This window comes from Sylvia atricapilla, chromosome 2 (assembly GCF_009819655.1).
Source record: "Sylvia atricapilla isolate bSylAtr1 chromosome 2, bSylAtr1.pri, whole genome shotgun sequence".
Lineage (NCBI taxonomy): Eukaryota > Metazoa > Chordata > Aves > Passeriformes > Sylviidae > Sylvia > Sylvia atricapilla.
This window is the reverse complement of record NC_089141.1, coordinates 84215874-84241722: the sequence shown is the minus strand read 5'-3', so window position 1 is coordinate 84241722 and position 25849 is coordinate 84215874. Positions and strand designations below refer to the sequence as shown.

The 25849-nt window shown below is 38.8% G+C and overlaps 1 protein-coding gene across 17 annotated transcripts in view; it reads left to right on the top strand.

The window, feature by feature from the left end:
- The window catches only part of INPP4A (inositol polyphosphate-4-phosphatase type I A), a 113269-nt gene that overhangs the window by 31147 nt on the left and 56273 nt on the right, over positions 1-25849 (top strand). For 15 of the 17 annotated variants that reach the window (XM_066313612.1, XM_066313611.1, XM_066313604.1 and 12 more), the window contains exons 2-3: positions 8869-8929; positions 14967-15113. The gene's annotated coding sequence lies outside the window, so the exon portion shown is untranslated. The remainder of the gene's footprint in view (positions 1-8868; positions 8930-14966; positions 15114-25849) is intronic. The other 2 variants (XM_066313598.1, XM_066313595.1) reach the window with 1 other exon arrangement.

Here is a 25849-nt window from a genome sequence, read left to right as displayed (position 1 = left end):
AGGTGGGGTGTTCAGGCTGTCCTTTATTTGTTTCTTCCTTTGTAGAACCTCCTGCATTTTTTTTATTTTTTTGGGGGGGGCTTCTTTTGTGGCCATGCGCTAGCTGTGTTACTCTGAGCCCTTTGTCAGCCATCCTGGCAGTCAGGGAGCTGCTGGATTAACTCTGATCTCTTACGTTCTCTCTCAGTCCTTGAGCAGAAGTTTCAAAACAGATGTTGGCATCATCCTTGGGCATGTTGTTCTACCTCTCCCTGCCATGACAGTGGGAAATGGCAGCAGGAAACAGAGCTGTTGCTGCGGGTAGTCATTGGAGAAATGAGGGACCCCAGAGAAAATAAAGCATTTCTCCAAAATACTTTAGTGAGAGGAAGCACTCTCCTATTTTACACAAATGCTGCATTAGCAATGATTTATAACTAGCCTTGCCTGGTGAAGAACTTAGGGGAAATCCAATCCTGTCATTGCCATTCATTAAATTTATGTGAGTCATCTTTAATATGGGGGATATTTTTTTATTGTATATAACAGTTTTAGCTAATGATCAACCCAAACTGGACCACTGCTATATCAGAAGCTGAGTTTTACACAAAGTACAAGATGGCTTATGCACTGAATAAGGATATATACTTTTCCCCCAGAAAAAATGATTGCCATATTTTCTGTGGTGATATGCTGTTTGACATTAGACTTCCTGAGAAAGGACTCTGCACTTTATGAAAAAGCAGCATCTTGGTGTTTGTGTAGTAAATCCTTGTCAGAGAACAGCACAGCATTTCTATTTTCAAACAGGAATTTGAACGGAGAGAGGGAAAATATTGTTTGAGTTGGGGATTTTTTAGAAGTTTTTGTTTCTTTTTTTTTGCATGTTTGAAATAACATGAACTCCATGTAAATATAACATGTAAACAAACAATAACATGTTTGAACTCCATGTAAACTGGAGTTATATTGGAATAAAATCCTTGCATGTGAGCAGTATGAATAGCACCATTTGCAGTACTGGACCATCTTGTTTGCTGGAGAACTCCCCTTTTTATTTGTGCAATTTTTAGAGATGGCAATTTTTACATGAGTTATTTTTGGGGTCTTGTACAAGTGTAAGCATCTAGAGGGCATCTCCTTGGCCCCTGTTCCTGTTTTCTGAAGAAGTCTTTTTGTAGGGATTAGATTTGTTACTTGGTTTTAAAGAGAAGGGAGAAAGAGTTGTTAAATCTCTGTTTATAGAGTGTCCTGAAAAGCTCTTCACTTAATCCTGGAGCAGTTCAAGCAGGAGGGCACAGAGGGAGGGGGTGAACATGTCCTGTTTGCCCTGGAAGGCCTGAACTGTTAGAGGGGCTCCCACCTCATTGTGTTGCACGAGCTTTTGCATCAGGCAGAAGTCATGGGCTCACTGTTTGTCTATTTAAACCTTTGTGTATTTTGAAGCTTGTGCTAGTTTAAATAAAGAGTGAAGGGTACAGCCTTTACTCTGAGTATAACAGTGACGGTCCTTTCCTTTGCCTTCAGGGTCGGGGTTTTCACTTGACTTCATGACTATAGTACTCCTGTCCTGCTCCCGAGTCAGAGCCGAAGTAAGGATGAGGATGGTTCATTTCACTCTGGTTAAATGAGATTGTGGCCTGGATTATGATGGCATGTTATTTCTGTGCAGAATTGTCCTTGTATTTTATAGGGAGGCAGAAATCTGGGATTAGCTCAGTTTTCATTTCAAATTGATGCTTTGCCTTTCAAGCAGCAGAGTACCTCTGACTCATCTTCGTGAACTTAAATAAACAGCACCTAATTGGTAGGTTTGATGTCTCACATAACTGAATTGACCTTCTCTGTTCAGGTGAAACACAATTTAAAGGGAGTGAGTTCATGGTCCTTAATTCAAATTTACTTTTTAGATAAATACTTAATAGTGCCAGATGGCAAAGCAGCTACAGGCAGAGGTGAATAACAGAGCATGCAGGTTATTTGGGCAGCAAGTCTGCTCTTAAAAAAAAAAAAACAAACCAAAAAAAACCAGACAGCAATATTTTGGATTGCACTAAATGCCAGTAACTTAGTCAGGTTTCCTGTGTGTTAGGTGAATGTATTATAAGTCCCAGACTCCTGAAATGCAAACTGCTCTAAAAGCAGTCTGTCTCATTTCAGAAATAGACACAAGTGGTCAGACTTTACAGCATAAGATTTATTTTTTTCTAAGCTTCAATGTTATTTCTGTGGATTGGCTGGAAGGGCTTCTCCTAAGGATGTATGGAGCAAAAACGCAAAATGTTGATTTATATAATACACAGACAAGGACATGGAATAAATGCCATGTTGACAGTGTTCTCTGTTTCAGGAAAACTTGGAAGAAGAGCTCTTTTGAGGTCTGTATGATAGTGTGGTGGATTTGTATGAAAAGGACTGTGTCACAAGTATTACTATCACTAAATATTAGCATCATGGCTCTAAATACATGACATAAAAATGCATGCAACCGAGCTGACTAGAGTGAGCTGTCTGTTGTAAACTCTCTCTCAAATGTGGGTGTCTGGGAAAAGTTACTCAAATTATTCTCTGTTCCTGAGAGAAATAGATGACTTTCAATTGTGTTTTGGTAAACAGGAGGCAGTGAGTAATAGGAAGAATGTGGCCTTTGTGGTTTTGCCTGCATAAGAAAGATTTCTCATCATTTTCCCATGGCTTTGTAGATTCTGATGAGAACATGATATTATAATGCTGACACTTCTACAAAAAACTGATTTTACACAGGGAAGTTGCATGGAAGAGTGACTGCTCTTTCGCTGGTACATAGTAAGAAAGGCAGATTTTGCTGGTGTGTAGTAAGAGAGGCAGAGTGCATGGGTGTAGTGGAAAGAGATGAGCACCTTCAGGGTACAGAGAGCAGTGAGAGGGGGGCCTGCTTGGGCACATGGAAGGATGAACTTCCATTTGCACAGTGAGAGTGTGGGGGGAAACAGCTCCTTTTATGTGTGGAAGTGAGGGAAGGTTGCCAGTGTCTATGTGTGTGTGTGATCTGAGGAAGGGAGGAGTGTGGCCTCAATACCCATGCTGTCTTGATTCTGACTTCCTTGTAAATGCTTTGCCTTTTTTGGGGGAGATGCAAATATTTCCTAATACCTCAAGAAGGACTGCATATTCTTTTCGGTGCTTGTTAGTGGGATTTACGTTTCAGATATATAAAAATCACCATATTTTTTAATTTCATGGAAGATAAAAATGTCACAAGGGGCTACCAGTAAGATTTTATTGTGGGCTAGAAAAAATCTGGCACAGGTAAGAATTATCTCTTTAAAAACCAAGGGTGTCTTTAAATAGCAATTTCATGTAAAATTTAGCAGAAAGACAAATGGAGGACAGAACACTTACCAGTGACAATCTGCCAAGCTGGTGTTATATTTGTGATAAATAGGAGACAAGAACTCTAGTAGTCTGACTCATTTTCTGTGAAGATTTGATCCCCCTTCCAGTCATGAGGAAGGCATCCAGGGTAAACGAGAAGAGCTTTTTTCTTTCTAGCACAGTGCTTTATTGTCACTAGCAACATTTGCAGACATCTAAAAGATTGCTTAGAAGGTGTGTGTCAAATAGGCATTTGGGAGGGCTGTGGTAGCTGATGAAGGAAGAATGTTAGTGTGCAGCATTTATTTTTTGAAAGTATGACATCTTTCCCTAGAACTTGCATTTTTCCCCTTCCTTTGTAATTCACATTTCTGAGAGAACAGCCTTCACACCAAACATGACTATTTATATGAAAAGTTAATAATGCAGCCTAGATTTCTCCATATTGTACTGTATGCTTCATGGCTGGACTACACAATGTTCCCATTTACATGAGCTTTCAAGCTGCATTTGGGGGCTCATAAAATCAACATTACAAGGTCAGTGCAGTAAGGATAACCCATCTTAATGTCTCAGCATCTTGGGAATTCGAGTAAAACTGAACATCCTCAGAAAATGGTCTGGTTGTGAACATGAGGATAATTTCCAGCCATTGTTCCTTGGATGTTTAATTTTTACAGTGAAATATTATCTAGATAGAAAACATTGCCTCCCATGATAAAAAAAGGGAGAGGATTGTGAGCATTTGGTAGCTAAGTTCTACGTGTCTTACTGTGACAATGATAGAATAAATGGAAGGAGAGAGTAAGAATTTTAGATACTGGACACCATTCGTTTACTGTCAACACTATTCCAAAACTGTTCACTGTTGGTGCATCATGGTCCTGGTCCTCATCTTTTTTGCATAAACACATAGCACATGGTTGGGTCAGTAATGCTTGTGAAATCAAACTATGTCTTCTCTTTAGTATGTACAATAGAGTATGAAATACAGGATCTACTTGTGCAAACCGCTTTGACCTTGGGACTGTCTTTTGTAATCTTCTCTTCCTGGCTTCCCATTTTGCAGAACTCACTGTTTATCTAGACTGACTTTGTGAAGGTGTGTGTTTGACAGTGTTGAGGATTGGTTGGGTCATGCTCTGGGTTCTGACTCTGTGTGTTCAACCTAGGGAGGTATTGTTGTGTTCTATGATTTTCTTTTCATAAAAATCAGGTGCAGAGCAAGGTAAATTGTACCTGTATTTCTGCCCAACAAGAAGTTCTGACTCCATCAGGAACACTGCCTAGCATCTGGAATGCTAAAGCACTGCTGCAACTAAGTGATAGATAGAGTTGCAAATACGTGTTTTAATTCTTCACAACCAGGAACTGAAATTTGATAAAATTTTAATGTTTAATGTTTAATGTTTAATAATGTGCACAGTACAGGTTGCATACATAATGCAAGCAAATCTGAAATAATTCTGGGGAAGTGAGATGAAGACAAGGCAAATTTACTCTTTTTCTGGAGGGTATATTTTGGTGTTATGGTGATAATGTCTTGTGTAAGTACTGCAAAAAGAGGTGCCGTATTGATCACAATAATGATTTGCTCAGAATGAAGTGAGTTTATCTTCATGTTCTTGTATTTCCTGTAAACTGGTATCTCAAAATGGGGAATGCAGAAAGAGTCTAGGAAATCATATATAATTGCAGGAGTGTTTAGACAGTGCAGTATTTTATTTGCCCCAAAGCAAAGGAGATCAGACAGAGCACAGCAGGACACATTTTTTTCTGTCTTCCAGAAAAAGAACATGCTGCCTGTGTTTGTAGGCTGATTTTTGGAAACTTGAGCCATTAAAATGTATTTACAGGAAATATCTTCTGAACTACACCAGATCTAACAACTTGCTTTGAATGAGCCTCAGTTTGCAGCTCTGCTGTCATGTGGTTCATCCTCAGCTTCTTGTCCGCTGCAGAGGTTCTTGCTTTTTAGATTTGCCAGTATTATCAGCAAACAGTCCTTCCCCATCCAGAGCCCGTTAAAGAGCTTTGGTTTTGCGTTGTACCTTTTGCAGTTTTCTGTTTTGCTCTTTTTTTTCTGTCCATGTGTTCTGGGGAGAAGTGAGGTGGGGTGGTGGAATCTTTTGTTTGTTTGTTTGTTTGCTTTTCATGTGGTGTGTCTGGGTTTTTTTTAAAAAGACATTTAGCTTATACAAACATGTGCTATTTTGCTGACAGAAGAAGGGAAAAGCGAGGACAAGCAATGAGAGACAGTAGTTCAGATTGGCACAGTTCTTGAGGGAGTAGCACAGCTGTTGGACTGAACCTGGACAAAAGCTATCAAGGCTAACCTCCAGTCAAAGCAGCTCTGCTTTTCCCTGATTAACTAATAGGCAAAATCGCACCTGCTGTCATGGGTTGCAGGTACCATTCAGAGGTGTTGACACCACATTTAATTGCAAAGGAAAAGTGTTAGTTGTGCCTTCCTTCCTGGAATGATTTAGCTGCTACTTAATGAGTCAGAAAGAGGGAGGAAGAAAAGGTGAAAGGTGAGGGATTTCCAGTGGGAGCATGTATACTCCCTGTTATTTTTATGCTTGGTTCTTATCACACTGATGTTTTTCTACAGACAATAGTGTCATGCACTTCACTTCCTGCAGTACTTTGGAATAATGGTGTGGCAGATTTAATTGAGAACTGATGTTCTCCTTAGTTTGTGTGGTAACCCTGGATGCAAGTATAAGTGACTGGGGAGAAAAAAAGCCTCACTGTGTATAATTTCCTTACAATGAAACATCTGAATGGCTTTTAAAATCTGAATGGCAGCAAGCTCTAAGGATTGAACTGCCATCATCGGTCGCTTGCAAAACAATTTCTGTATGGTTTTAGTTAAGCAAAACCATGCTGCAGTCTTCAATAGAATTTTTTTTTCTGTATTGAAGATGTCTTAATGTAAATGAGACAGAAGGCAGAACATGTGAAGAAGACGGTCCTTTGGTCCAGTCTACAGTAGTATACGTTACCACACTCTGCTGTGGTTTTACAGCTATTACAGAGCAATATAATTAAGAAACTTTATAATGTAGGGTGAAAAAGGGTGGCTTGAATTGGTGCTCAGTTAGAATCATTCATCTGCATGGCATTGGTGCCATTGGCATCTCTGGGAATGTAATACCTGGGCATATGCTGCTGGTCTTCAGTTTAGTTGTTATAGCTAAAGCTGCACTTGGACAGTTCTTAGTCAGGTACCAAAGTGCAACAGACCTGAAGTGCAATTAAAAACTGTGGTTGTGTCAAAGGGGAGAACTTCAAGATGGCCTCTAGAAATGTAGCTGTAAACCCAAAGTTGCTTTCAGAAGACGGTGTAGAGCAGAAGGACATCTACAGGAGCTCAGAACTTGCAGAGAGATTGGTAGGTAGGTCTTGCCTTCTCTGCAGAAGTTGAATTTTTTTTTTTTTAAATCTCACTGATGGGCTGATTTTAAAACATATCACTAATCTCAGTGTTGATTTGCAAGATGGGTGTGACTTGGCAGCAAAGAAGCTCGATGTAGTTACTAGGTTTCATTGTCTCTATTTTACAGATACCTGAGCTAAGACACAAAGTTGAAAAGGATTTACCTGTCTCCACAGAACGAATATGTTTTTGTCACAGTGTTGTAAATAGAGTTTTTAGAGTCCTCTATCATTTCTGACATTTTTATTTCTTCCTTTGAATTAAATAAATAATAAATGACTAGGTTTAAGTATTTATGTTAGACATCCTGAAGGTGAATGGTGGTACAGTATAGTACAGGATTTTAATGTAGTAGGTGCATAGTATCAGCCCTTGATCTTGTGACTGTGACTGGCAATGACTTGCCTTGGGAGTAGCCTTCATGGTATCTAGGAGTTTTCACAGCACTTGCCCTGCTTTTAGAGTGGGGGGGGGGGAAGGCATACTAAATAAATACAGTTGAAATTATAAAAAGTATTAAATTAAAACACTGCAACTGAATTTGCCAATATAAAAAAATATTTTAAATAGTATATGACTTCTTCTATGATAACTTACATATCACACCCAGAAAAGAGCTCCATATAATGTTAGACTATGTCTCTGTCCCCATGGAAGACAAAAAGCCAGGATTAATTAAATGCTTTGTAAATTCTCGTCTTAACTGATAGTCATAGATGTGAACCTCGAATTTGTTCTGCCTTCACCTTGGACCATGAAAAGAACAAAACATAAGCTGCTTTGCAGGCCACTTCTATGAAGAGGTGTAATTTTGTAAGAAATTTTAGCTGCTTTGCTGATGAGTCCATGAAAGCACAGGGCTGGATGCCGTTTCCGGACTTAACAAGTTTTAGCATTGGCATAACACTCCTATTGTATGGAAAACAAAGTTACCCTTGGGTAAACTGTCTTTCTTCGTTGTTATTCTTCACTTTAGGTTTGTTACTTTGTTAACATCCTGTTTATCTTAACTTTTTTTCACCTTGTCCTGTATCTCTAAAGAGCAAATTGTAACTCATATCAACCTCCACTTTGCTGAGTTTAACAGTGTTTTTGCAGAAGGCGCCTCTTCCTTGTCAGGTCCAGCCTTTCTCTACATGTTGCAGACTGAGCTGGATGGTTTTCAGCTTATTGTAGCAAATGTTCCTGACTTAGTTTCATTGCTGCTTCCTGTAGCAACAGGAGCGCACTGGCAGGTGCGCCCTAGTGAAGTATTTCATTTTTTTGTGGCTGTGTTATCTCACTCCAAGGCCTTTCTTCTTGGTTTTTTTTCAGCTGATAAGCTCCCAATTGGTAGCAGAAGTTCTTGTTAGTCTGTAGTGTGCTCTTTTATCTTAGTGCTTTTTAACTTCTTTCTTTTACTTCAGTCTTGGTTCTCCTTTGTTAGTTTTGCTGTAAACAGATGAACTGCATCTTGATTACTGCATCACACATTTGAACACTGCTTTATGTATTAATCTTTCCTGAATTTAGTGTTTTGAGGAGTGCTTTGCTTTGTGTTTTTGCTGTGATTTAAGAAATTACCTTTCTTAATCTTGCTGTATATATATTTATATGGTTGCACCATCTGTACATTTTAATAGAGAAGCATCTTCTCCACATAGGAACCTGTTGATTTGCCACAGTTTTGGGGTACCACAGTCAGAGATTTCTAACATGCTCTGTTGAAGCAAAATGGTAGATATTTCAGGTTAAAAAATATACTGGGAAGCATACTACTTGAAAAGTTAATGTTTTGGCCTTAAGATAAAACATTTGATCCATAGAGTTATTTGCTACCTCCCAGTTATATAGACTCTGTTCTCTGAGTGTAAATGAAGAGGTGGAGGTGTGAAACTGAATGAACAATTTTGTTTCAAATGATAGGGAAGCTATTTTATAAAATGTTAACACTTAGCATTTTTTCACAGGTTTTTAGTGGGGTTTTGGTCCTATATTTATTACTTATTGCCCCCACCCCCCACCCCCAGAAAGAAAAAAAAAATCCTATACTACTAGCCTGTTATTTGGATTGATTCAGTCAGAAATAATTTGTCCTTTTTTGTGTCTTTCAGTCTTCATTAAAAAAAGAACTGGATACACATGCTGAATTTCATTTGTGAAATGTGGAGTAAGGTAAGATAGTTCTAGTGATTACTACTGTAATGTGTTGATGTGTTGACACTGAAGGCAAGGGTTCAAAGATTCATCATAAATTAGAGGCAGAGAGCTCTAAAGGAACTTCAGCCTTGGAAATAATGAAGTGCTGACAAGATCTGATGTTCTGGCGCCAGTGGTGTGCTTTTATCCTGTTTGTATTATGGATAGTTTATTATACTGGCTTGGGGTTTTCTGTTCTTATTTGGGGGCATTGCCCATGGAAGATGAGGAAGTTCAATAGCTAGTGACAGTATGATACATTTGTATTTGGACAAATTATGTCTTTCTTGAAGTCTGTGAGATTTAAAATGCAGCCTATGCTGAAAGGCCAATTATTTGTTGCCTGTTTCTACCATAGGAACAAACCAATCTTTCTTTAGTTTTCCTCCTTACACATCCAGAGATGGAAGCAGGCAGGTCTGCCTTTGATTGAACATTGCTGTAGCATAGAGCACTATTCTTCAAGGATGGGAACTGAACCCTGCTGGGCACTTCACAAACATTTGTCAAGTATTTTTTCCTCCACAGTGAAAAAGTTAATTTATGTCCTGTGGAGTGGCAGGGTGCAGAGGCTGATGGTCACATTGCTAGGTCTGGAGAGAGAAATCTCTGTTCTGGTGGGGCTCCTGTTAGCAGAAGTGAGAAGACTCTTGGCCACTTGTTTCCAAGCAAAGTTCAGTCATAGGACTCCTCTTGCTTCCTGTGTGCAGAGCAGCTGTGTTTTGAGCTGAGCAGTTGCTTCTGGTATTCCAGAGAGTAAGAGAAGTTGGGCCACATATGCTGATGAGATGGAGGATGTGGCCTGAACTGCAAGGCAGTACGAAGCAGACTAATAAAATGAGTCTTCTGGTAGAGGCAGGAGGTTTTGCTGGTGTGGGAATAGGAGGGAATGAGAGGTGAAACAGGATGCTTTTGGTCAAATGTGATGCTTATGGTTGCGTGCAGAAATTAAGGGTGGACCTCAGTGTCCTTGTCCCTGATGTAGTGCCATCAGTGCACTTTTGTAGAGTTCAGCAGATAATGAATGGTGGAGTAGAGTCAATGGTGAACAGTATTGACTTCTCAGAGATGTTATTTCCCTGCTCCTGCTAAGGGAGATCAAATTCTTTTGTAAGATCAAGCAGACAAAGTCAGCAGATGCACTTTCTCCTGCAGCATTGCTTTTCTTGTGTTAAATGGGTGTCTTAATGCAGACTAAGAATCAATTACTGAAAAGTCTGGAGAGGTGTGCTGCCATGGCTGTGCCTACATCTGAAATTAAAGCAAATGGTCGATACCATGGACTCAGGTCTTTAATTGGGGCAGAATGGAATAGAGTGCACAACAGGATGCTCTAGGGGCTTATGTCTAATTTTTTTTTTTCCTTTCACCCTCTTGAACTGCTTGGTGAAGAACAACTTGGGAATCAGGCATGCACTTATAGATCTTTCTCCATCCCAAGAAGGCCAGGATAAAGTTGCCAGGAGCAAATTAGCATTGCCAGACCCTGTAGCTATATTGTGACTTAAAAGGAATTGCAGTAATACTAGTCATTCATACCATCTTTCTTTCTTTTATTAATCATTGTCTGCATTGGAAAAGAAATGCCTGAGGCAATCCTTCATCTCCATCCAATGCAGTGCTGCTTCTTGCTGAAGAAATTCAAAAGAATTGCCATTCTACCCCAAGACATCTATGACTTCTCCCCTGTGGGGTCTGTCTCCACACTTGCAAAGAAATCCATAGTAACAGAGCTAAAAGCCGACATTTGGGGCTTCCCTAAAGGGACCGCATATCATCCTAATTAAGTGTTTCTCAACCTGGCTGTGCAACCCTGGCTGCGCAACCCACTCCATATTTTGTCAGATTGCACTACCTGCTTGAAGCTTTGTGTTAGAGTAGGTCTGGAGAGAAAATAGGAGAGAGGGAAAAGAGAATACCACCACTTCTGTTTGCCTGCTTGCTTGGTATTTTGATGCATATTTTCTTTCCAGTGATGTAGATTTAGTGGCTTCTTTATTAGGAGTCAAACTCTGTGTTGCATATGTAAAATTCCACATAATTTTTTTGATTAAGGCTCCTTAAGTGTGTATAAGACAGGTTATGTCACCCTTTTTAAATAACAGTCATAACTTTCTCTCCTGTCAGTTCTCTGAGTGACATTTCTAGAAAACGTGCCCTGCAAAAGTATATACTGGTGTAGATGATGAGTGGACAAACAGCACGGGTGGCTGACTAAGGAGAGATCATTAAATAAGCACAGCAGGCTGCTTTACAATTACTGTTCGCTTTTACTGCAAGTTTACTATCTGCTTTTACAGTTTGGGAGTTGTTTAGCAAAAACCACCAGCATTTGCTAGTTCATTCCTTTTTCCTTCTTGCCAACTTGTAAAGTGTAAGTGCAGAGCAGGCCATGTGTGACTGCATGGCTGTGTTAAACGTGCAGTGATCTTGTTTCTTAGACCATAATGTTCATCAGCCTCTTGTTAATGCAAGATCCATTCATGCCCCATTCCAATGTGGCATCTATAATTGCAATAACTACAAGTGCAATTATTGCATAATGTGTGACACTTGGCCTTTCTGTGATATTCTGTATTCCATTAGAGGGTTTTCTGACTGCAGGCTTTAGTATACAGAGCTAACCATGGCTTTTAGAAGTGAAGAGAGAGATGAAAAACTGAGTTTGAGTAATATGTTACACAAAGGCATAATGGTATTGAATAGAGCCTGAATGCGGGGACAGGGAAAGAAAGAAGAGTAAGAGGACATGATTGTCACATAGCTAATGAGAACAGCTGAAGAGGACACATAGTGAGAAAGTAGAGGCAAGATTTCAAATATTTTAAGTGTCTGGAAATGACAGTGATCTGTGGGCTATTACTTTGGTTCTTTCTTATGGCATCTGTCTCTTTTTAGAAATATTTTATCTATATTATACTCTATGCAAGTACAAAAATCAAGCCTTTTCTGGAATTAAGTGCTACTCTTACATCAAGTCCTTTAAAGTCTTGGAACTTTATTGTTTCCACGCTTGCATTCAATTCAATAACATTAATTTTACTCCTGTGTTTGCATTTTAATTATAAAGCTGTTACAAGGTTTAAATTACACAATATCCAGTACCTAATTGTTAATAATCTCAGTATCATCCTTGGGAGATACTTAGATGAACTACCACAGAATAATAATGAGGGTTTCAGTAACAATTGTTTCACTAAAACATACTGAGAGAATTAACACTTAATCTGAGCCATCTAAACCAACCTTCAAAACCAGCTGCTCACCATGCTACTTTCATTCTTGGAAAATCTGCATATGGATGATTTACTACTTCCTTTTAGCTAGGAAGATAAGTTAGAAAGTGACTGTGTAGGTCCTCAGGTACAAACTTCCCCACATCAAAAGGTCTGGACTGTGCAGTACAAACACTTGTAAACACTCTGTATGGTCTCCAATGGGGCTGCAATAGCTTGAACCACTGCAATAAAAGACAAAAAATCTGCAGTTTGCTTCAAACTGAGTGAGGCATTGCTAACATAAATATTCTGAAGAATAAATAGCACAATAGGCTCATATTTATTTTTAAATTTAGTGCAGGATTTTTCATAACTTTGGGGAGGTCATGGAAAATTTTCAAATTCTTATCTTTAATCTGAAGTCAGACATCTCAATGAAGGTCTTTTGTAGACACTGAGGATCTGCAGCTCTTGGTAAAGTCAGGAGCAATTCTCAGTGATCTGAAGTCTCCTAAAAAGTCAGGTCAGTCTTAAAATCTACACCAGGAGAAATATTAACTTTTCTGCTTGCTTCAGTGGAACTGAAGCTTATAGTTATGTGTCTGCTCATTTGCTGCCCCTAAGCTGAGTCGCCTTGCTGAACCAGCATTTATTTGATCATAGAATCTCCTGAGTTGGAGGGAACCCACAAGAATTATCAAGTCCAACTCTTGATCCTGCACAGGACAGCCCCAAGAATCCCACCATGTGCCTGAGGATGTTGTCCAAATGCTTCTTGAACTCTGTCAGGCTTGGTGCTGTGTCCACTGTCCTGGAGAGCCTGTTCTAATGCCCAACCACCTTCTGGGTGAAGAACCTTTTCCTAATATCTAACCTAACCTTATCAACACAGCTTCATGCCATTCCCTTGGAATTCTGTCACTGGTCACCAAAGAGAAGAGATTGATGCCTGCCCTCCCACTTCTACCTCTCCTATTGGATGCCCCATAGCTGTTGATTTAGCACAATTAGACATTTTTAGCTGTGATATCCAGAAGAAATCTTAACTGCTTGGCGATTTTGACTATTGTGTGACACGTGCAGGCAGCTACAAACCTAATTCTAAAGCACCAAGATGCACAACTCACACTTTTGCTGTTTGAAGAATGAATCAGTAAGTAAGCATATTAAAATTCAGGCCAAATTTGTCTGAAGGAAGCAACATATACAAATATTACCTTTTAACTACATGGTTACTTTCAGCTCAAGGCAGAGAAATGCAAATGTGGGTCAGAAGAAGAGCTTAAAATTGCAGACTAAGGAAATGTTTTGCGCCTTTTTTTTTTTTTTTTCATCTTTATGTCAAGCTGGTAAAGACACCAAAATGCTAAAACAACAAGTAGAGGAAGAAAAACAAAAAACCTTTCTTACAGAATGTTAACAGTTTTCTTGAAATGATTTTTTTTCTTCTGAATATTTATTCTTTTAAAAAGCCTTTGAATATTATCAAGAAAATCATCATGCCTTATAACAGAAACTTTCCAGATGTTGCATGTTTGAGTGACCCAAATAATCAAAAAGCCTTCATGAACGTATTCAACAGTTTGTGAATATAAGAAATTGTAGTGAATAATGAGAATTTAAAGTACTGTGCAACTCTTGGAGGTTTTTGTAACAGAATCCCACAAACATTTCAGATTTGCACTGGGATTTCCTGTAGAATCATTAAGACTGGAAAAGACCCCCAAGATCATTGAGTCCAACACATACAAAGTTATACAAAAGCTTTAGCTGTATCCTGTGTTTTTGTGGTCTCAGGAGGTTTCAGGAAGTCTTGGACATTTTGCTCATGATTTTACATTTCTGAGAAAAACCATCCAGTTTTTGCATGTCTCCTATTTTAAAATCAATTGGACTTTCTGGCTGTCAGAATGGCTTTTTAAGTTGCTCCATTGGGAGTTTGCAATTTGGGAATTTTTTTAAGGTGTGTGAAATACAGATCCATTTTTATCTGTGAAATACAGATCCATTACTAGATTTTCTTAGAGTTTTAGGTTCAATTCATAGTATTGATTTTTTTTTAATATGGAAAATGTGATCTAGGAAACTTCAGGCTTGTTAACTTGACCCTAATAACCTCAGGATTTTTTTAAAGGAATAAATAATTAAAGACATGGGAGTTGAGTGGAGGGAGGGTGAAACACAATCTATTTTTCTAAGATAGGTCATGTCAAACTGGCCTAGTATCTTTTTTTAATAAGAAAGTAGGTTTTCTAGAAAAATAAATGGGCTAGATATGGTCTCTCTGGATTCCACTGAGCCTTTTTACTTGGTGCTGCATCAAAAATACTGCTCAAGGTGGAGGAAGATTAGGTTGGTGTAAGAACTGTAAATGCACCCGAAGAACTGACACAGGAGAGACAGAAGGAGGTAGATTTAAGTGATGTTGACTTGTTTAGTTTTCTTGAGGCTTTTTTGTTTCTTTTGGTTTGTTTTTTTCCTGGAGTTGATACTGTTGACATGCTGTATTTGAAAGCAGGCTGTTGAAACCTGCAGATGGGAGGAGGACGTTAGTTTCTAGTGCACAGTTTTAGTTGGAGTGATGATACAATTAATTGGACAGTTAGATAATACTAAAGGGATGGAATTCAACCCAGCGAAGTGTCAGGCCACACATTGTCATGAATTCTCTTACCCAGTTTAACCTTGGTGTCAAAATTAGCAGTATGACAGTCTGAGCTCTTATATAATCAGTGGAAAGAGACAGATTTTTAATTAGGCACCCAACTCCTGCTTTCTGTCTTGACTGTTAACAGAGCCTGGGCACCTGACTCTGGCATCAGTGCTGAATGCCTGAAACTGGATGGTGCTGCAGCCTCAGCTTAGGAAGTAATGCAACAACTTTTCCTATGAAGAGGGAGTTCAGCAATGGAAGATTTTGAAGGAGAAAGGCCTATATGAGGGTAAGTGGGTTCAAGTTTGTCATTAGTCTATCAGTTTGATACCATAATGAAAATGATATATGGGGTACAGGCAAGTGTCAAAAAGATACCTCTTTTTTCCAATTGAGGGCAACTCAGCTGGGACCTGATATAGAATAAGTGGGCAAACTTTTTGCAGTATCTGAGAAATGTCACCTCAGTATATAATAGAGGCAGAGAAAACTGAAAGAGGGCTGATTTATATTAGAGATGAGGAAGTAATTTTTTACGGTCTGAGTATTGAGACACTGTAACAGGTTGCCCAAATAAGCTGGTGATGCCGCATCTCTGGGAGTGTTCAAAGCCAGGTTGGATAGGGCTCTGAAAAACTTGGTCTAGTGGAAAGTGTCCCTGCCGATGGCAGGTTCAGCTGGTCTTTAAGGTCTGTTCCAACTCAAACCATTCTGTGAAAAGCTGCAGGGATGATCAAAGTACTTATGTTACAAGAGGAGTCTGAGACAGCTGTGATGGATATGATAGGAAGACTGGTAAAATGGGAAATGTAACTGCCACAGCTCTGCTGCTGGAGTTATGGGGAGCTTTGAAATGTGGGTGATATCAGCTAGGTGATAGCCAACAAGCAGGATGTCTGTAGATCATCAGAGGACTAATACAGGACTATGTGCAGTATCATGGTGTTGTAGGAAGATTATGGTACCAAAAGAGAAGTGTCTACTTGTGTGATTTAGGGGTGATGTGAACTGAATATATGGCATGTCTTACTGACTGAGTTTGTGTGTTCATCTAGCATGTGGATAAAATATTTAACCAAAATAGAATGCATAGTGATAATTGCATAATACATGACAGTAGTCAGTAGGAGAATGCTTTATATACAGCTAGCAACAAGCCTAAAGATTTATGAAGGTCACTGATTGCTTGGATTCTTTGGACCTAGGCTGTTTGGCAGCTTGTGCTTTTTGATAACTCCTATAGAGCATGTTGCTGACTGTCTGCTGTACTGCCTTGCAGTTCCTCTGCATGGCACAGGGAAAAGCTGTGTGATAAATCAGGCTTTGAGTGAATTTGTAGAGCTGGACAAAGGCGTGTTAAGCTTAGCCTGTGACAAAGATACATTGAGAAGCTGACTGCTGGACAGCAAACTCATGACCACTGAGAGAAAAGCTTGCTCTGAAGTGAAAACTGTGGCTGTAGATCCCTGATGTGCCTGTAGTGACGAGTAATGGATGCAGCACTTAGAGTCAGTGACAGCCCTTGCCCCAGATACCTCCTTAGTTTGACAAACACGGAAACTTAAAACTGTATGCTAGTGAAGAGCTGCCCTTTCCCTGGATACTGGTTTGTCCCAACACTGGGTTTGAAAAGGAGTTGAATGCTTTGAGCAAGGGTGAGTAACGTGCTTTCTGCTCTGTTGCAAATTCTGAGTTGCTCTAATTGGGTTTGTCAGCTATTAAGATATTGTTCAGGTTGCTCTTTACCAGAAATCATAAAATAGCAGGAGGAAAATACCACAACAAGGAACATTTTTAATGTACTTCTTGCAGCAGTATGTTTAGTTCTCTAGTTATTTGTTCATTAATAAGGGCTCAGCCTGGGATTCTGAGGTTTTTAAGTGCCAAGAAGAATATCAGGAGAGAGTAGTATTGCTTCTTTTTTATTTTCCCTTCTGCTTTGTAATGAATTATTGTATAGTGGTAGTAAGTTGTTATTGTTCTGTGGTAAAAACAATTGTATGATGATCTCACAGCCCCTACTTGGCAAGTTGCCACAGTGAAGAAAAACTCTGTTTATGCACCAAATAATCAGTAGTTTGGAAGGGAGTTGTTCTGTTGGAGACTGAGTGCTTTGAACGGCAGTCCAAGAGGAGGGATGACAAGGAGGAGAGAATTGAGAAGATAAGTGTGAAAATGTGTCAGGTTTATTTCAGGTTTATTTATAAACTCTTTCAGGTTTATTTTTTATTAGAGTCATGGTCAACTACCTTAGATTTAGATTCTGTCTGAGTTTATGTATGGCTTTTTTCCCCCCTGTATTCTAGGTTTTATTTACCTCCACGTCATGTTTTTCTGCTAGTAAACTGGGGGCTTATTTTGAAAATCTGTCTAAGCCTCTTCCTGAGAGATGACACTTGGAGCATCTCAGGCCTGCATGGCTGTCACCAAAAAAGATGCCCAGAAAAAATGGAAAGGCATCACTTGAAGATGTTTCTGGAAAAGAAAAGATTATAGGTCTGAGGGAACCCACCCCTAAATTTTAGGAAAAAGATATCTCACAGTCATATTGGGGAAGAAGAAGAAACAGAAGAATTTCCAGCAAACCCTGATTCTTTTTGTGTGGGAATGGGGGTTGAGGGGGATGGTAGTGGATCAAATAAGCACAATCTACTGTTGTAGATAATTACTAAACATGAGATGCTGGAATGCAAATTTAATCTTGTTTCATAGTCTCTTAAGATAGCTGTTTAAAAGATAGAGAAAATGACCTTTTGAAGATACTTATCCTTCCCTACTCAGTTCTGTCTAGTTCCCTATTTTGCTTAACTTCAGTACAGTTCGGTGAAGTGAAACCCAGCCAAAGACTTGTACCCCTTGCTTAACCTTTTCACAGCATCATGTTTAATCAAGGTAAACACTGTCCTTACACTTTTTTTCACACAGATTCCTAAAGTGTAGTAAAAACCTAAATATTTTTCTACAACAAAACTATATGAACTAGTGAACTCTATGCACAGTACAAGAGAGAAGATTATTTCAACTGATTTGTGTATTCTGTTGATATTTTTAATATGTTTGCTGTTAGGATAGAATATATGCTATAAAAGCTAAAAATAAATTTTGCCAAGGTATTTTGAGGGTTTGTAGTCAAGCATGATAGAGAATTTATTCTTGAAATGTGTTTATGTTGATCTTGTTTTGAAACAAGAATGTATACCTTGCAGAATATTTGTGTTCAAGATTGTTTTGTAATTTCTATATTAGAAAACCCCTACACTTAATGAAGTTCCTGCTAGATTTTAGAAATGTCTAGAAGATAAGGTAATCTGAAAAATGTATAATAGCACAGACCTTGTAGGAGCATACTGTCTTTGGAAACATTTTAATAATAAGCTGTCTGAAATGAAACTTTTGCCTTTGCTTCATTTTAACATGAGCAAAGAAAGAGTTTTAAAAGTGCTGCTTGGCTATTAACACCAAGTTATTTTTACTGGGACTTTTGAACATTGATCTGGTGTTTCTAAGGGGAGGCATTTTCACTTGTGGTTGTGCATGTTCACTTTGGAGGCTTTCCATCAGTCAGATCTGAGACAAGGTGGTTTTTGGAGCTGTCCCAGGCATCTTACAAATACTGTCAAACATTAAAAGTGGAGGTGTAGAGAAAAACAGTTGTGTGGAGGAAACTCCAGTTGTGTACATATATAGGTTTGGTTTAGTGTCCTGGAAGCATCTTGGGAGAGTGGGATTGATGGGCCAAGGCCAAAAGTTTGAGGTTCAACAAGGTGAAGTGCCAGGTCCTGCACTTGTGTTACAGCTGCCCCAGGCAGTGCTACAATTTGGGAGCAGAGAGGCTGGGAAGCTGCCCAGTGGAAAAGGTTCTGGGAGTGCTGGTCAACAGCAGCTGAACATGAGCCAGTGTGTGCCCAGGTGACCAAGAAGGCCAATGGTGACCTGGCCTGTATCAGCAATGGTGTGGCCAGCAGGAGCAGGGCAGGGATTGTCCCCCTGTGCTCAGCACTGGTGAGGCCGCACTTCTAATCTGCATTCATTTCTGGGCCCCTCAGTTCAGGAGGAACATTGAGGAGCTGGAACATATCCAGAGAAGGGCAATGGAGCGGATGAGGAGTCTGGAGCACAGGTCCTTTGAGAAGCAGCTGAGGGAGCTGGGGCTGTTTATCCTGGAGAAAATGAGGCTCAGGGGAGACCTTATTACTCTCTAAAACCTCCTGAAAAGAGGTTGTGGCCAGGTGGAGTTTGGCCTCTCCTCCCAAGTGATAGGTGACAAGACAAGTGGAAACAGCCTCAAGATGTAACAGGGGAAGTTTAGATATAGGTATAGGTTTAGATATTAGGAGAAAATCTGTAATTAGAAGGGTTGTCAAGCACTGAAGCAAACAGCCCAGAGAAGTGGTTGAGTCACCATCCCTCGAGGTATTTGAAAGACTTGTAGATGTGGCACTTGAAGGGCATGGTTTAGTGGTGGACTTGGCACTGCTGGATTGGATTTTAGTAGTCTTTTCCAACTATTGCAATGATTCTGTGATTTTTCAGAAGCTTGTAGATATAAAAATACCTTGAAGTATTTTTCTTGTTATTTAGCTGGCACTCTTAATGTTTGTTAATCCCATCCTATAAGATGACTCAGACTCTACCTAATAAATGTGACAGGTCTCTTAGTCTTCATTGAAGACTGTTAGTACTAGATGAACAAGACCCGACTTTTTAAACTGAACCCAGAAGGCACCAACTACGATTTTCATGGGTGGTGGGAGGCAAAGCAACACGTGTGAGCTAGCTTTGATTTTCCTATTTTAAGGGCTTTCATTTTGGTATGAGGTAGAGAGCAAAGACTTTCTCTTCAGTGCAGAGAGAAGGGAAACTTTCTCCCTAGCTAAACTGCCACAGAAATTAAAGGAAAACACTCCTTTAAAATATTTTTCTACTGCTTTATTTCTTAAGCTAGTGGGAGTCTCCATGTATTCTGTTTTTTTTAATGCATGAGCCCTGGTTAATACAGGAACTCTATAATTCTGCTATGAAGGAGATTTATTAAACTTTAAGAAAGGAAAAAAGTTAACAGCTTCCTTGCAGAATTAAAGTAACCACTTTAGATGTAAAAAACAAGTTGAAAGATGTCAAATTAGTGATCAAAATGTCATGCTAGTAATCTGTTGGTAGTGGAAATACAGAAAAGATGGTAAACAATCAGACTGCAATCTGTTTTGTGCAATGCCATCTTATACAGCAAAATCCACCATCCACTGTTATTAGGAAAAAAATAAGCCTTACTTTCTAATTGTTTATATAAATGTATAAATAGTTTCATTTGCTGCTCTAATTTTTTTTCATTGTATTTTTTTTTAATTTCAGTAGAAGAGTTATGAGTATCTTCACATGCCAGTCTAAGATGGTTTAAACTTGGCATAGAATTGCAGCTATTTATCAACATAGCCATTTCGATGTTTATGTTGTAACTGAAAAGGAAAGAAAGCCATCACTCCTTTGTTTTGTTACTGTTTTGTAGTTCATAGGCTGTAGAGGTATGAACTAGATAAAAATAGAAATTAAGGTTTAAGGGCATTTTACATATTTTTTACAATAAGGTTGGGGATAATACAAAATTTTGAAGTCAACAATGATGCACTATCAAGGATGAGCTCTTTGTTCATCCTTGCTATTTCAAGGATGAGTTCTTTTGACTGTGTAATTAAATGGCTGTTGAAGATAAATTCTGAAAAAAAAAGTCTTTTGTGAATATTTAAGACATGTGGCACGTATCAGTAGTTTTACAAGTAGCATTTAGTTTCTGAACTTTACTTACTTAAATAATAATAAAAAACTTTAATAATTTCCTGATATTTCTCCATTAATCAGCTTTGAAAAACATATACTGTTAGAAGAAAAGCTTTTTCTATTTTGGATTCAAAGTATGACAAATCAGCATTGTTTTGTGTGGTGCCTGTTGGTGCATTTTATTCTCAAACAATGGGTTATATGTGTTTACCCATTTGCTTTGATGGGTTAAGTAATAGTTATGAAGTCAACCCTGCCACACACACAGTCTTCTATTTCTTTGAGAAGGAAGGCTGGGAGAGAAATGCTTTCAGATAGTATTTGATATGGAAGGAGAAAAAAAAATGAAAGAAAAAAGTTTTGAGGACTGTTTTTTAAAGAAAGCTCCTCTGGGAGCAAAAGTGAAGCTGAGGGGCAGTGGTTATGATATGAAGGTCAAACCAGATGCCCAGAGCACTGGGAATGAGTGGTTTCAGTTGATTGTGTTTTACTGTGTGTTTGTTGATATTTGTTCAACTTTAGGAGCTGGAGAAATGCACTTGGTTGTACTCCAGCTTGTCTGCAATTGAGAGTTTGGATATCTTGCTAGGCAGTGAAGGGAAGAGGCAAGTGCAGACAAAAAATGTCTCTTGATTTTTCTGCAGGTCTTAAAGCAGCTTGTAACTGTCCCAGCAAAGCTCCAGTCATCTGGTGCCTCTCTTTTGGGTCTTTTTTAAAAACTGTACTTCCTCCCCTTCCTCAGGAGCACCAGTAAGTACCAATAAGTACTTAGCATCCATTACAAAACATCTTTCATTGGACTAGCTAAATCAGTTTGCTAAATAGGAGCCTCACAGAATAGGAATGATCTCTTCTATGTCCAGCTGCATCCATCACTACAGAGATGACACTGGCATATTGTAACTTAATGTTTTGGCTTTGAAGTAATTTAGCACAAAAGGAGTAAGTTATCTCTTGTCCTGAGGTCAGTTTCCATAATGTGATCAAAAAGGAAAATCTGAACGTGAGGACTGAAAGGATTTTCGTTTGTAAAAGTGCCTGGAAAACAGACAAAGCAATTACCACATAGTCACTGGTTTCCTAGAACTGAGGAGAAGTTAACAGTATATTTTTGCCCTGTTGAATCCTGCATTCTGAGTTGTAATCATGGGACATTAAGGAGTCCTTGTATAACATGACAGGATGCATTAGGAAAATTCATTTGAATAAGTGTTTGCAAATTCTGTTCTTACTTATGCAAGATGGGCCTGGGGACTGTCACTGGGGAGAAAAAATTGAATATGTTTAATTATTTGGATGCTGCTGGTGTCCACTCCCAGGCAATCTAATTTTATCTGCAGTTGTAAAAGGTAGGTACAGCTGCAGTTTCATGACATATGCTTTTATGCAAATGTTAATGAATATGTTAATTTTTGCATCTTCTACCTGACTGTACAGTCAAACCTCTATACCTTTTCACCCCCTCTGGATCTATGAAAATGCTCAATCATTTGCAAGATTGTAATTTATGGTACCAATAATTTAGATTAGTTAAATAATTTTTGGGGCTTAGGTAATATAATAACTTTCAGAGTGTAAATGAAGGATAAAGGACAGTATTTTTGTGACTCTTACAGTCTTTATTGTGAACTGAGGCTGCATACCTGACATTCTCTAGCACTCAGATAATTTCATAGCCAAAATAAGGATGCACTTTAGTAGCTTGTTACCTGTGGAGTGCTCCTTAAAGGTGCTGTCTGTATTACCCCAGAGCCATCCCTCCTAAGGTGTGTAGCCACAGAGATATTCAGAATGGAAGAATTAACAAAGTGTTTATTGGATGCACGCTAATGCCGCTTTTTCTGCATAATCCTTTAGTTGCTGGGTTTTCACAGGGCTTTGAAATGTTGTTGCTTCAGTATTAAAAGGTCAGGGTTACTCTCCTTGATTTTAACCCGTGGTTCCTGACTTCTTCCACATAGGTAATGCCAGAATTTTGTTTTTCTAACTCACTTCTGGATTAGCAAGTGTGCTAATTGTTTGTAACTGTATACTTTATGGAGAACTATTTGCCCTGTAGGGCTTCAGTTACACTTTTCTTTGTTAAAAAAAGATTGCATTCTTGAAAAAAGATTGCTTTCTCTTTTTTCTTTCTTAATTGGATAGAGAAAGTTATTAATAGACTTCGCCTTTTCAGAACTGGAAAATACCCAGAAAGACATTTGCTCACACTTTCCAAATACAAATTTGCTTCTAAATTGAGACCAAACATGGAAAAATTTAGAATGTTAGGTGAATATTTTGTGTAGTTCTGAGCAGATGGAAACAACCGTTTAGTTCTTAGAATGCTTAAATTGATGGGTTTAAATTGTCCATGAACTATGCAGATAAAGTTGGTGGGAAGTGACTGAGGAATACAGCCCACGATCAGTAGCTTTAAATTAGCTTGTTCTTACACTGGAAAATTTTCAGGGTGTTTTTGAATCAGGAAAGATTGAAAGCTATTGATAACTGAGTTTAATAATGTCCCGTTTAGTTTTGTCAAGCAGTTCTAGCTTATTTCACTTCTAAAAGTTAAAAAGTTGGGTTTTGTGACATTCGCTGTTTTAAAAAAATTATTTGACAAAGATATATTACAGGGATGTCTATGATTCACAGTGATATCTCTATGAGCAGACAATCATATTATGTTTTCAATGAAAGCAGATATATTGTGCTTGTAATGTGGAAATCATCCAAATGATCACAAACTCTCCTGACTGGCCTCTTGCATCTTTAGTCTATAATAACTCAGTAAATGAAGCTGTAGGGTCGAGAGGAGATCTGCAGGACCTAAAAAGGCTGGAAACAGTAAAATTAGTGCTCCTGACTGTTGAACATGTAAACAGTGAAGAATGGCACAAAATTCTACATACGTGCTGTTACACTCAGAATCTTTTTTATATAAAAGTGCAAACATGAAACCCATGTTATATCTAAAGACCAGCAGTTGTTATTATAATTAAAAGTTGTTACAGCCTGATCCAGGAATCATTACTTGGCTGGATCCCATAATTACTGGAAAAGAAGTAATGCTTCTGTATAGGGGAAAGTCTCAATAAGTAACTATGCAGTTAACTTCATTGAACACATAAAGAGTCTACTTCTGTCATGCTGTAATGCTCACCTTTTTCCTCCCCCTCTGAACTGTAAGGTGTTTTCATTCTGGTGGTGGGTATATGGAGGCATTTCAGCAGCTGTCAGCATCCAGAGAACTTCAGATATGAAGGGTCTAAATATTTGAGGAATATGGATGTTCGTGTTGCTTGTTTCTTCTTCTCCACTCTAGGATCCACTTAAGGTTATTTTTATATTTGATGACAAGCTTTTAAACTTGCCTCTTTTCTCATTGGTCTGAAGCTCAAAATTATGTCCAGATTTACTGTATGTGATACCATACATACAACTGATCACTATAGAACCAGTTTTGCCCAGCCTTAAGTGTACAGTTCTTTAAGTGACCATGGGTGAGCTATAGCCATGGTCCCTCCAAGTCCCTGCCAGCTCTGTACCCTCTCTCTTTTTATCCCATGCTTCTATTCCATCCTATGTCTCCAAGTCTGAAGACCTCTGCTATCATACCAGGCCTTTATATTTCCTACACTAAATCATTGTGTTGAGTTGTAAAATGATGATGATACCAAGCAAATATAAACAAAAATAAAAACAAATCAGCTGTAGACTGATTTCCAAATGTGCAGTTGGAAAAAATTGTCACAACTGAACCAAGTTTAATTGCTGGCTAAAACAAAGTTGCAGGCAAGTCAACAGAAGTTCAAACAAAGCAAGCCAAAAAACCCTAAATGCTCAGTGCTTGCAAACCCTACTGCAAGGCTTCTGGCCAGTCACTGGTGATGGCAGTGTGGTATCTGTACGGTAACAGAGCTGCAAGGACCAGCAAGGGACACTGCTAACACACTGTCTGTTGTGTGGCCTCCAGACCCTAAATGTGGACATCTGGGTGTGATGCCCAGCTCAGAAGTTCTCAGGATGCTTGTCAGCTGAATATGGGAGTGCAAACATGAGATGCTGCACAGGATACCAGTGTGGCTCATACTGGATTTCTCAGTCTCTAGCATTGCCAGCTCACAGAGAAGACTCCAGGCTTGATTAAGCTTTTGTTCTGACCCAGTCTTTATATCCAGCTTTTGGTCTCACCCTTTGGCCAGAAGATGCTGCCTCTGCAGCAGAAACACTGGCTATAGGAACATGTGCCCACACTGTGATGCAGTTCAGTAGCTTAGTTTAACCTTTTGCTGAAAGTGGCTTTGATGAGGTGATGGAGTGTAAATGCACTGTGGCTGAAATGTTGCTGCCTGCTCTCATCTGGGCCTGAAGAGTAAGACAGATAGCTGTGGGCAAAATGATCATTTCTGCTGCCTTGCAAGCCTTGGAGGTTTGAGTGCTGAGGTAGGCAGCATGGTTATGAATTTCTGATAAAGTGTGGTGGGAGGCAACAGAAGTTATCAAAAGTTGGCGTCACCATGGCTTGCCTTAACATGCAAAAGTAGGGAGTCAAATATATCAGTCATGAGAGTGAGTTAGTCATGAACTTAAGAAAGGAAAGTAATTTGAGATACATCATTCACATTCTTAAGCTTTTTTATATTCATGCAGAATTTGCTTTTAAGAAAGTGAAATTCAGGTAAACTTGGCCTGTAGTAACATATTGGTTTTAGAAGTCACATAAGTACTTGGTGAATTGACAAAACTTTAACATTTAAATTCATATTTTTGAGCACTGAGGGCTGCAAGGAGTTCAGCATTAACATACACTCTTTGTCTTTGCATACCATTTATATATTTTTTTCTTGTGATTGTTGCTATCATCCCTGCAGCAGTTATTATTTTTTTAAATAAATTTTTGAAGGCCACTATACTGCTTCAGTTCTAAATATTGATCAGTACTACCTGCTGAAAAAAAACCCCAGTAGATTGTGGTTACTTGAAAATTGTTTCTAAAAGCCCTGTACTCCAGAAATCCATGGTCATACCCTATAGGAACCTTTATATTCTTCAAATTCTTGGAATTTTTGACTTAATTGTTTATTACATCTGGTCTGTTAGGGGCTGAGAGTGAAAGAAAAGACTGTTATGGCAGAATAAAATACGTACGCAACACATTCTGCAGTTACACAAATACTTGTTACCTTCTGTCTGAAAGGAGCATTTTAACCTGTAATACATTGGCATGAGGAGACATGAAATAAGTACCTGCAACATTTTTATTTA